Consider the following 13,972-nt stretch of genomic DNA (forward strand, 5'->3'; position numbering starts at 1 on the left):
TTTAAAAAAAAAAAACAGAAACCAAAGCCCAAAAATAAATGAAGAAAGTGAATGCTCTGTGAATAACTTGTATAGAACACTTGAGTTGTGGTGTGGTTTGGCGTTCTTACAGACATACAGACAGCAGGAAAGGCCAGCGAGGGAGTCAGTGAGTGGAGACACCTCCAGTCGGTCATAAGGCTCGCACACACACACACACACACACACACACACACACAGAGAGAAACACATACATTAATCAGCTGTCCTTCACTTTTGTATCGGCAATGGTAATTAGTGAAAATAATAAGCAGACAAAAAGGACTCATAATCAGAATTAATCTCCCTCGAGTGAAAGGCCAAATAATATTCCTTCTGGGGCAGAGCTCGTTTTGGATCCATCTGAAGTCCTCCTTAATCTTCTCATAGCTACTGGCTTTAGTGGAGCCATAACCATAACACTGAGTCACTCAACTGTTCATTAGCTTCTGAGAGGAATGTCTGTGTCATGTGTTATGACAGAAGATAACGAGAGCCAGTATTTTGTGTTTTATTTTCATAACTCTCATTACAATAGGGTGACAAGTTCAAGGATTCATGAGTGCATGCATACACACACACCCATGCACGCACACACGGCTAGGAGTTTCTATGCAAAGATTTCTCAAAACATGGAGAAAAACAAATATCTTTTATCAAGTTTACATCTATTGCTTTCAACACTGAGCATAATCTCAGTGGTATTTACATGTTTATTTGCATACACAAGTTAGTCATCATTCATGTTTGTTTGTCTAAGTAGATTATCTATGCAGATGTGAATCAGCGTGTGTGTTTGTGTTTGTATGTGTGTGTGTGTGTGTGTGTGCCAAGGCTTGTCTACGTCCATGTAATGTATTCATGTGGTTTTATTTTTGACAAGTAAAGCATCACTGTCTGCGGCTTTTAGATAACAGAGCCTCTCAATCTCTGTCGGGCCTGCCTCTCTGTCCCATTGTAAGGATGGATGTCTTTTTAATGGTGAGGGTGGGAGAAGCAGAGCAGAGCTGGAGAACAGGAGCTGATATTGGAGGCAGAACAGACGCATTACCCCTTTGGATTTCTGATAGCAGTTAACGCACCAGGAAGTTTCTCAGTCTGCCTCGTGTGATTGGTCTTGAGCTTGCTAGGTGATTAGGCAATGACAGATATTATGGCATCAACATGGGGTTTCCTCCATTTCTCTTTGTCTTTAATTCCATGCATGTTTTTATCTCTTGACCTTCATCTTACCCTGCTCAGCGTCACTGGCTGAGCATTATTTTGGAAAGGTCACAGGTCAGAGTTTCTTAGTGTTTCATTAAAGTGCTCTATCACCTGGGAAGACTTGCTTTAGGGGGAGAAGAGTTTTGTAGCGAGACAGAGATTGATGAACAGGGGTTGTTCGTGTGGAGAGCAGGTGTTTTCTAGAGGAAAGGGCCTGGTGCGTGTTGTGTATATGTATATGTGTTTGGGTGTGTGTCCAACACAGACTCATGTGAGGCAACATGCATGCGAAAGGCCAGGCCACAGGCCAGAGGAAATAACTTTTGTCCCGAACTGGCCTGATTTATAACCAAAGGTGTGCTGCTGTCGACTGCTTCAACAAAACAAACTGCAAAACCTATAAGGGCAACATGTGTTTCTGTTTACCTGTGACATCTGTTGTAGAGAATTAGTCATAAAAAACACTTGAAACATTTACTTAACTGCCATTCTGCTCTTTAACAAAGCACGCATAAACAGTTAACATATTTGCAGTTAACTGTGCATAATGTTCATTAATTCATTCAGATGATGTAAAAGTGAAAAGTAAAGGGTGAATGGTAATTTGTTGCACTTGGGATTTTGCTTTATGCATCTTTATCAGGTTTTATTTCTTAAAGCTGAAATCTGTAACTTTCAAAATGTTTCCTCCTTTTTCAGCTGTGAATGAATGAGTTGAAATGAGTCATTAGCTGCACAATTAATCGAAATATTATCGAAATCACAATATGGCCATGTGCAATATTCAAATCAAAGAGGCTTGCAAAAGAAGAAAAAAAAATCTCATGATCATGATTTTAATGAAAATTAATAATAAATAATTTTAATTAATAAATCAAATCTTTTTTAAATTTGTTATCAGGGAAGACACCATTTTTATCATGTAGTTGTTAATAAAGGATAATACTGCTTAGCCCCCTTCCCTCATTGACTACCCACCCCCCAAAAAAATGTATTTCAACTTTGGACCCCTAGTAGAAAAACCTACATTGCCTGTCTTGCTGGCATGCTTTTTCCATTAGCTAAAGAGGACATCGTTCCTCTGTTTGAGAAGATGACATGCTGAAGGGATGAAAACATTGAATAAACAGTGCTGGCCAAATTGAGGGATAGCATGAGTTTACAGATTAGTCCTTCCCACAGGGCGGAGGGGCCTGTTGCACAATATGCTTTCACTCAGCCCATATCTTGAGTTGCGTGAGAGATTTCCATATCTCACACACTCTTGTAAATCACAATTGAACAGTAGTAACTCAGAGAATGAACTCCAAACACGTCTGTTTTCAATTTGGACCCAGGGGTCCTGCCAAGGCTGGGGCAGACTCAGAGACCACCCCTCAGCGCAGATTTACTGCCCTCATCACGCCTGCCCTGCTCCTGTCACACTAGGACACACACCTCACACCTATACAACTGGGGGAGGGTGAGGTGTAGGAAGGCATATGTGGTTTGGCGAGATGTTTGAATCACACAAAAACCCACATTGATGGCATGCACAAAGAAAACTCGCATAACATTTGCAATTTTCTTTGTCTTTGATTCACTTCTTACACAAAATGGAAATATGTAAATATTTTACATTACATTTTCAAATATTTTTATAGACTATAAATTAAGTTTTAATAGACTAGAATTCTCTAAGCTATATAATGTGACTCACTGTGCGTGCTTCAAAATGCTGGCTCTGTCTGATCTTTAAAATTACACAATTCATGCAAGCCAGAGAGTTTTCATTCTCTCTCTCCAGCCCTGCTGACCTTCCTCAGCAATTGGACACACTAGTTCACATTCTGGAGATTAAATACTCTGGGTTTACAGACTGTGTGATCCTGTAACATGGAATGCGTGCATGAATCCGTTTTAGAGCTCATCAATATCTGCTGTGTGACTTCTATGCGGCCACACCACTCATTAATACCACAGACTGGTGTAGCTCTGGGACCGCAGTGAAGAAGACTACATTGGTGTTGTTAAACCTGCAAATAGTTGGTCAAAACTGTATACGTTCACACTGCAGGCACAAGTGACTCAAATCTGTTGTTTTTTTTGCTCGTATGTGAATTGATCTTCTCCAATTCTAATTTGGGCCACTTTCATTTGTGGTCGAAATCAGATACAGGTCGGATTTTTTTTGCAATGCGACCTCAGAATATAAGAATTTATATGACTTTTATGTCAATCTATGTTCGTCATGCGGGTAATTTCAGGATTGTGACTGTTTGCACTGGAATCTGATACAGGCCCCATTTAACAAATAATGTGAACAGCCAAACACAAAAATGTTCTGAGCAATAAATCAGAATAAGGCTTGAAGTGTGAACAGCCTATGACTCTTTGCGTGCTTATGAAACAGACAGTATGAGTTGCCAGATCACTGAAGGTGTTGTTGTAGTTTTTCTGCTCAAACAGTGGGTACAGTGCTCTTTTAGGGCCTCCTTAAAGGATGAAAGTTTGGGTGCAAAAGAAGACAGATCGTGGTGTGACAAAAGGACATTAGGATGAACAGTATGTGTAAACTTACTTTGAAGAGGGCAACAAGGACAACAGCCGTAGTATCTTTTTGTCAAGTCAGTCATGCGACCAATTGAAGATCACAAGAACTTTGGGAGATTTAAACGACACAGTTGCACTTCACTTTGTGGAAGTAATTAAGTAAGTTGTTATTCTGAGCCATCTCATTTCAAGTGGGAGTGTAAAGTATGTTAACAATTAATCTTTATGAATGAATCTGAACTGAGTGAACTGAATCACTGTTTCACTGACTGAATAAGTAGCTTTAGCATCGGAGCTCCCCTCACTGGTGACTAAAAGTGTCATGATACTGTGTTAATGCCTGGGTTTCCAGTTCCAATGAGTTACTCTAATGTAGATCTAATTTGGTTTAAGTTATTATTTGGTGTTTTTGATATATTTTTGTTTTCAATGTGTATTGGATTGTTTAGCTTTTCATTTATATCAGATTTATTTTCTAATGTTTGTTTTTCTTGCTTTACTTTATTGTTCAAATTGCTGTTTATTTAAATTCATATCATTATTTTATGTGGGCCTCAAGAAGACTAACAAGCACTTTAAGTGGAAGCTAATGGAGATCCAAATAAAGAAAAAAGACCAATGAAAGTTTTGTGAGGGTTAAGTTTATATATTTCTATGTGACTCATTCCCTCAGCCTACTCTAGTTTAGTTTTTACCATTATGCCTTCTTTTGCCAGCTGGGGCCTTGTAGAAACAGGTACGGTAAGAAACAAGCTGTCAAACACGCACATATAACATTAGTGGAGCTGTAATACTATCTTAAGCCAGCAGCACAGTGTAGTCCATCAATTTAGCGTGTGTTCTTCCTTTTCACTATTATCCTTCAAGATTATAATGTAAAAAAACCCAAAACATTTTATTACAGAAAAGGGATCCGCTGACTGACAGGGTCACAATGACACCATCTGTCCTGTTTACCAGATACAATCACACACACGTACATGAACACATTTATAAAGCCAAACCAACTACAGCGCACATTAAATAAGCACACATCAGTTCACAGTCACAGATCTACATTTACACACGCCTATCTTTATTACTCGTTCCTTTTAAGAGGCATCAGTCAGCAGCTCACTCAAAGCCATATGAGAGACCCGATTGATGTTGTCTTCATGTGCGTGACCCCTCTTTATGCATGTTCAGTGGGTGCGTGTGGAAGAGACAATAGGGGGGAAAGACCTGTCTGCAGGCCTGTCTATACCTAATCTGCTGTTGCACGCAAAAGGTGGTGTGTCAGAAAACCATGAAGGTAACTTCAGATGGACAAACGGCCGCTCTGCATTACATCACTTTGTGAGGATGTCTTTGTTTCTGTGAAACCAAACACAGCCACGTGAATGACAAGGCGAGCTGGCTGTAATTGAGATGTCTACGCAGGCAGGCGTGTTGAACTTCTGTTAGTCTCAATTTCTCCCCCTCTCGCACGATATCTCATCCATGATACCTCCCTTGCCCATTCTCCTCTCTCTCCCCCTCCATCTTCATCCTCACCACTCTGTCTCTCTGTGAGGCACAGCGCTGTGATATCCTATACAGTCTGCACTTTTGACCAACAGTCCTCGATAATGGTTTTCAGATTCTTCAAGGTGGCCTGAATCTGTGCCAGAGCTGAAAATGGAAAGCAAACACGAGTCCACCACCCTCTGTTCCTACTTAGCTCCAATGTAAGCTGATTATTCAGGTTCTCAGAAAGTTCTATCATGCTTTTTCATGTGAGACTCCCATCCCTTAATTGCCACGCCGACAGAGCGGGAGTTTGTTTTATTACCGGCTGTCTTTATGTAATACAGTCAAATATGGAGGAACCAGTCATTAGTTTTAGAGAGAGAGGCATACTCCAAGAAATGTATTAGCCTATACCATTGTCAAGCCTCTGCATGTGTGAGCCATGTCTGTATGATAAAGTTAGCTGTTTCAGGTTATCCGTGGATCAGTAAACATAGTGTCCATAATCTACATTATTCTGGGTGCTTTAACAAGCTCTCCTCACGTCCCACATGGCCTTGGTGTGTGGTTCCTCCTGACCGCAGAACTATGTTTATTCTACCAGCCTCCTTTTTTTCTAGCCTTACAATTGTTGTGGTTTTGGAGCAGCCCAAGACTTGTCTAGCAATCCATGATTCCACTATGGTGTTACTATTGGACAGCTGAAAAAGTGAAATTAAATATTCTAATGCCCTGGTGATATCTTTCATTGTTTTGGAATTTGTTGTGTAAACAGCCACTGATTCAATCAGATCAGTGTCACATTATGCCTGTGAGGTCCTGGTGGGCATGCAATCACTAGACAGCTGAGGCTATTTTCTACGAATTCATGCCAGAGTGTGGATGTCTGCACAAAGCTTCTTGATGACTTCATTAGGGTTCATGTGAAACATTGACAAGTTAAAAAAAAAACATCCTGCAGCATGAAAATTACAAATCACTTCTGTTTCATTCAGTTCAGTGCAAAGACTTACGGTCACTGACTGTAGTTGGTTAATTTTGTTTTTTGCTAAGCAATCGTATCTCCATGGACACAGACACGTCACTGTTGCATCACTGTTCAAAATCACTGTGATGTTATAGCATTGCTTCTGACAGTCTTTGAATTCAAAGTAAGATCAGTACTGCTTATTCAAACTGTTTTACTCAGTACAAAACTAGGCTATGTAAGCATAACAGTTTATAAAGGTATTTTTGTTTCAGGATCTAGAAAAATCTAACTGTGATCTGTCTTATGTTGGTAAATATGCCCTACAAATAAAATATGACATCTACCTACATCATCATGTCGGCATCAGGATACAATAGCTGTATAATATTCGGTTATTCTTTTACCACGGAGAATATGAGGTAAGGTATTTCAGTCATTTTATTTAAAATGTCAAAGTGGAATAAATGTATATTGTATTTCTGTAAAACTGTTAATAACTAAAACAAAATATATACTATATTATAATATATTATAGAGTGATTTGTAATAAAGTGGTAAATACTTTACAGCATAAGACTGGTATGCAGTTCAAAGAGTAAATCATACAGTTCAGTACTGGTCAATTTATTCTTGTCTCTTTGTGTTAGCTTTAATAATGGGTTATTTCTGAATGTTTCCAATTTCAATTGATTATATTCCCTGGAAATCCACAAGGATATTGTCAAAGTAGTCTCCAAGGAGGAGGAAAGGAGCCCAGGTTGATTTTAAGAGGCAAATTATCCCTCTTTAATGATAGGAGAGCAGGACAATATATTTGAAAATATTAGATCATTAAATGAGCTCATCTTAAAGTAATCATCCCTTGACAGCAATCATGACAGATCCACAGCAGTCTACCTCTGACTCTCACGCTAACACACTGATGTCATTTAAAGCCTCCTTTCCGAAAAGGATTGTTGTTTATAGACACTCTGACAATAATAGACTTCCGTCATGTTATGCTGCATTAGAGAACAAACAGATATAAAAATAAAGGAACCAAGTAGATGCTGTTACTCAATCATAAATCAGTGCCATAAATAAGTAACTTTACATTGCATTTGACAAGTGATGATTCTCCCCCTCCCAAAAAGGCAAGTGCAAAGCAGTCTCCAATATGTTTTCATTCTTTTTTTTTCATAGTCTGACCACCTGCAACTTGCATATGTCATGCTAGTGCCAGTTAAGACATAAAGTAAATGAAAGCCAGACCTTTGCTTTGGGGTCTAGTGAGTTGTAAGGGGGACGTGTAATGGGAAAGCAGCACACTCCCACTGCCCTGTACACAACAGTCATTAGGCAACCCATCTGCTCAATGCTTGCATGCTAAGCTGTAATTTTCAGGCTCTGGTGTGTGTGTGTGTGTGTGTTTCTTTGTGTGAGTGTAAGTGTGTGAGAGGCCAGTGGTGGCAGGCTCAGAACTGAAGGATGCTTGTGCATGTGTATCTATTGTGTGTGTGTGTATGTGTGCGCGCTATTATCTGGATGTCATCATAACCACAGAAATCAGGGCCTGATAGTATCTTCCCCACCCCCTGCTCCTATCCCCAGCCAGAGTCACGAGAGCCGAGGGTCTCCTTTGACCACACACACACACACTTGCACACACACACACGCTGACACTGACACATAGACACTGTATCATGCTTCCACATTTTGTAGGTAAACATCTCCAGATTGGTGTAGCGGGATGGAATTCCCGCCTTTGTGGGAAGTATGCCCAGAACCATTTGTAAACCCTCTTCTCCGCCGCCTCCTAACTCTTTACAGATTGTAAAACTCTGAAGTTCTTCAGTAGATTGCTCTGTTGAGGTTCTCGACCCTTATTTTTGTGGGTTATGACAGGCCAAAAAAAAACAAAAAAACATGCAATCACGCAAAACACAATAAATGTATCTTTCTAAGACTGAAACCTCACAGGTTTGGTATTGTATTGGTATGTGTTCATTTCCATGGTATTTTGGGAACATGCACACTACGCTATAGCCTGTTGCTTCTGTGTAAATATGTGGTCAGCAGACTTCAACATAACATAGACAGTTTACATGTAGACAACACTGTGAATGAGATATAGATTTACTGTATTGTGTTACATGTTACGCATTAAGCCCATGAGTTTACTCCAGGGGGAAAGTGTTTGCCTGTTTCCCCTTTACAGCATAAGAGTACAATCAAATGGACGTGTTGGCAGTCAGCCAGCCTTTATTCCGGTCATGGCTAAACCTAAGCCATATGCCTCATCTAAATCAGTAATAGATAGCGATATGTGTAATAACATTTGTTTTGTCATACTTAGCATAAATCTTAACCCTAACCCTAAATGTAAAATACTGTGGCAACCGAGCTTGAGTTCATAAAAACTCAAAGTCAAAGTCTGCACGCAAAGTGTCATCCGATGCACTGCTGGCCCTAGTATCCTAAAAACACTGGCCCCACCCCATGCTTTGGTCCCTGCCTCAGCTCTGGTCTTGCTCCAACTTGTGCCATTCTCTAGGTTTTCTCCATTCCCTATCCTCATCCAAGAGATTTTTCCTTCTCATTCCCCCCCTTATTGGATTGCCTAAATGTTCTTGCCTAAATCATATCATCATCTGTGGTAGCTTATGCATGCACTGCCTGCACAGGGGACACAAATGTGGTTTTGATGTGGGTTTGATCATTGAGTTTACCAAGATCTGTGATGATTGGACATATTTCTGAGTTAATATTTGCTTAACTCTCAGCGGCGGCCAGAGTGTTAACAGTTACGTGTGTCACCTCCGCAGCAGCTCTTTATCTTGTACGAGCAGCGATTTCATCAAGTGTGGGAAATGGAAGATCACAGTAGATCATCCGTCTCTGGGGAGGTTGTGCAACAGAGCCAGACGCAACTTACATCCAAGCACTTATGCACCAACCAACACATGCGTGCACCAACAGGCAGTCAGATAGACACAGACATGGACACTTGCTGTCTGAAACATAAACAAGGCTAGAGCCAATGAATGGCCATCAATCCACACTATGATGAAGATGTTTTCCTCCCACTTAAATGCCCTCTGCCTTTCCTAGAACTGTAATTTGTTGTCATTTAACATTGAGGGCACTCAGAGACAGATAAGATACATCAAAGTAGTCTCTCAGCAAGGAGCCTGGTTCTATGCAATGGAAAGTTACTATTTGTGACTGACTGTGGAAAATCTCACATGCCTCCCTGGTTGTAGACCACCAGTCTCAGCTCACAATATGGGTGACTCACTAGAGGAATAAACATAGTAGATCCTAATGGATGAATGTGAGGGTTTTCATTTGATCTGAGAGATGCTCATATACTTTAGCCTCAGACATAAGAGCCTGCTGGAGTGACAACCAATTACCAAGTTAGTGACCCCCCAAGCCCACCTGCCGCTAATGCACTCCAACACTTAATTATATACAAAACATGTACATCTTAAATACTATACATCTCATGTCTCTGCTGTGTACGGTTTTAAACTTTTTTAATTGTTGTGCAATATATTTTATATCTCTTTAAACTAAACTGGTAGACCGATTGCACTGTCACTGTTTATCTGCTTCACCCAAATGCCTTTAATATGTTAAATATACAGATGGAGGAACTACTTTTTATATTGATATTTATTAGCTTGGTTTATTTATCTTGTTTTTAATGCTGCTGCTGGCCACTGAGAGTTACCAAACAACATTTTGGTATGTGCCTACAATGACAAATAAAGTGTCTTATGTCTTAAAAGGTCAGACACACAGGGCTACAAAAGCCTCTCTGCCCTACAGTGTACATTCAGTCACTATAATATATGTGTTACTACAATGTTACTGCATGCAACTGTGAGCCTATGCTCTTCTTCAAAAAGAAAATTCTTGATCTTTCCATTTCTCTGACCTTTTATGAACTTTCATTCTTTGTCAGCTAAGGCCAAAAGAAAGTTTGCAACATACAGGTTTGTGTTATTGTTTTGTTATTTCGTTGTTCAAGAAACAAAAGGTTACATCATCTGTTGCAAAACTAACGCAGGAGAAACATTATCTCTGGGTTTTTTTTTCTACAATAACTAAACTGTGTTTTACTAACATTAAGCGGTTGACTACAACTATCCATTGATCTTAATCCAGACATGTATTGATATTCAGTGGCAGACTGGGAGTCATTGGTTTGATATTACTGTTTGTATTAGTGTTGTTTAGTCTTATTTACAGTATTTATCTGTTTTTATTTATAACACATGGTGCACAACAGAGAGCCAAGCACAATCAGAACTGTACTCAAATTGACAGAATAGAAACTATCAATAACATATGGAAACATACAATAAATCAGTGCCTATGCTGGAATGGGAAACCACACAGAAAGCATACAGTTAAAAGTTACAACAATGATGTTTTCATTCCAAAGCTTCATTGTACTGCAACTGCAGTAAAGCTTGTAAAGATTATTGTATTGTTTTTAGCTTATTGACGTTTTTACACAACAAGATGCAGTTGTTGCACCTACAGTATTTTTGGCAATCTGAAACCTGTTGTCATCTTCCTTTCCAGTGAGTCGAAGTTAGGGCAGATGGCCACTATAAAGCCATGACAGCTGCAAACCAGAAATAATTGACAAGAACAAGACACTGAAAGAATTGGTAAACAGAAAACTCAAACTACATGTTGAAATTTGCATGAAGAGAAAGAGACCCCAAAGAAGACAATAACACGCCGATAGCAGGCATGCTGAGAGCTTCCAGAAATAGGTATGGTATTTGATCTTTATTTACAGTATGTGGACAATAAAGACACATGCAAGCCTTTCAACAGAAGCAGAGTTATGCACAAGTGTAGGTTTTATTACTCCACTTCTGACAAGCACTTTCACAGCTGTGGCTCCTCTGAGCTTGGCTGTCAGCTAAGGACATAAATCACTCTCCTTACTCTGACAGGTCAGCATCATGACAACAGAAGGTGAGTTCATCGCTATTGACTAATTCTGTATAAACCAGCATCCTGTCTGCCAAAGTATTTGACACTGTCTCGTGTTAATGAAAGCACTGAAAGGGTCACCCATCTTCTGTCAGACAGTACTGAATGTGGTCCTGTTGCTTTCCATGAACGTGAAGTTGGAAACCACCAGTCCCATAGCCTCAGTCTTGGCATTTGAAATATGTAAGGCCATCTAAATATACTCCGTCTCCTGGTTTGATTTTCTAAACCAAACTCCCAGGGATGAGTGCACCAGGGGAGAGGGAGAGGGAGAGGGAGAGGACATGAAGCAACAGGGGAGGGGGAGACGATGGGTATTTCACAGTGCAGTTTCATCTTGCACTCTGCATCCTGGATCTGACCTGAAAGCTGGACTCGCTTTTATGCCACATCTGTTTTTATTTTCATCTGCAAAAGAGAATAATAAAAACAGCGCAACCCTGAGCTGTTAGCCTGCCATCCCATTGTCGGGGGGGAAGTCACATCAGCGAGCGTGGGTGGGATATACTGGTGCTCTGTGCTGCAGGAAAAGCTTTGGCTGGCTGGACTTCGTGACATGTTTGCAGTTATGAAACAACAATAAACTCTTTCAAACTTCCCTTGTACTTGAACAAGTAATATCATTAACTCTATAATTATGTAGGGAGAATTGCTCTGCAATTCAAAAAGTTTAAGGAATTTTAGTTGACAGAAACCACAGATATGTCTGACTTCACATTTGTTATATTTTTTTAAATGAGTGTTGGACATGGAGTCATCCGTAAAGGAGTAGTTTGACATAATAAGAACACGCTTATTTGCAGTAACTTCCTGGAGCAGTAACTGTACCCAGCCAAGAAATGGTCCTGCACATAACATCCCTGTAAAACTATGTGTTATTTTTACAATTTTTTGCACAAATGAAACAATGAGATATAAGCTTTAGAGGTGCTGACAGAAAGATTTTCTTACCTTTTGACAGAGCCTTGCTAGCTATTTCTTTAGTCTTTACGCTAAGCTTACTGGTTGCTGGCAGTAGCTTCATATTTACTGAACAGATATGAGAATATTATTATATTGTTATAATTTGGGGGTTTTCATATTTATTCTATCATGATGCTCTGAACTGAGCTCAAATCGTCAGGTTGAGTCCTGAACCCAAACCTCCATGCAGGGGCCCAGCTCAGATGCTGTCAAGCATAGCTTTGACTTAAATGGCCCAACCAAGCTCAGTTCGAGTACTGTGTCCAAAAACCTACCCAAATTTCAATGACATAATCACTAGATATTATTTGATTTATTGATTTCTAACCTCCATACATTTATAATGCACACAAACTCTCTAGATACCCCAACACCCTGCACCTGCAACCCACATACCCCACTCAAATACCACACACATACCACAGTATGCTAGCGTGTGATGCAGAGGGGGTGTGCGTGTGGACTTGGATGCAGTGGCTGTTTCAGCTCTTGGAAGTTGGATTTCATCTGTAATAACAGCCCCACTTGATGAAAGTTGTTGCATAAAATTGAGACATGCTTCTACATACCTTGTAAAAATGAAAACAGCAACAAAAAAAAAAAATAAAAACAGAAAAACAAACTGGCTTGTCACGCATCTTGCACAAGTTGAAAAGTGAGAGCAGCTATGATGACCTCAGGGTAGGTTGTACAAGGTTGGCAACTGTGTAGGTTCTTAAGGTATTTAACAACATGTGCATGCAGAGGCATGCGTGATTAAGCAAGTGTGTATATTAGACCATATTTATACAATATATACACATACTGTATACACTATATTAATATGTGTGTGAGCGTGTGTGCATTCGTGTGCATGTATGAGTAATGATCTACAAGGGAGTTGGCAGCAGTACAACTACGGTTAGCACCCTTGTGTGAGCACTTTAGTGGTGAGAGCCATTTGTGTAGAGTATACAAGCAGGCAGCCTGCTGAGAGAGGTACACAGGCCTTTGCTGCCAGATGCCATGCTGGAGATATATTAAATACTCTTGTCTCATGTTTAAGAAACTGTCAGAAATTAGATTATATTAACTCAATTAAGGTTATTAGGTTCGGCATAAAACAGTTTTTGGCAACCAGAAATTAAACGGCTTATAAAACCCAGTGTATACATTGACGCCAGAGGAATAATATCAATGTACTATTTTTATCAAATTAATCATCAAAGATTATCTACAAGGAGAAGGGCTGCTCAGAGGTGTTTATAAGGCTTAATACCACACTTTTGGATCTCTAAATAAGGTTAGTAGGTTTACATGGCAAGGTTAAACATGATGAACTTGTGTTTATCACACCATCCCCCTGACTCAGTCTGATAAATAAAAGTCTTTGGCGCTAAGTTGGTGCCTGAGAAAGAATTGTATTTAAGCTTGGGCTAGGAGGGTCCTCCTTTGCCCTTCAAGTACTGCAGCATCTTCCCATCACTGCTGGGAAATGAACTCTTTAGAGATTATTAATGTGTTGACAGATCAGTCAGTCTGTGGCGATAACGGTGTAAATCAGGTATGTGAAGAAGCTTAATGCGGTATAACTCAAAGAGGTCGTGTAGGCGTTGTGATGTGTCTTTTGTCTCAGACCCACAGCTTCTCTGGCGTTGTTGATTCCAGCAGAGAAGCGCTGCTCATTCACTTCAAGTCTTTGTGTTGATGCAAACCCACTGCAATTAATGAAATGCTGACAGACACTACACACACACCACTGCTACAAAGATGCATCTCACGCATGCAACAAATGGGCGTGAACACAATGTATCATGT

Source organism: Morone saxatilis, unplaced genomic scaffold (assembly GCF_004916995.1).
Source record: "Morone saxatilis isolate NCDOM2014 unplaced genomic scaffold, NCSU_SB_2.0 Contig11, whole genome shotgun sequence".
NCBI classification, from domain to species: Eukaryota; Metazoa; Chordata; class Actinopteri; family Moronidae; genus Morone; species Morone saxatilis.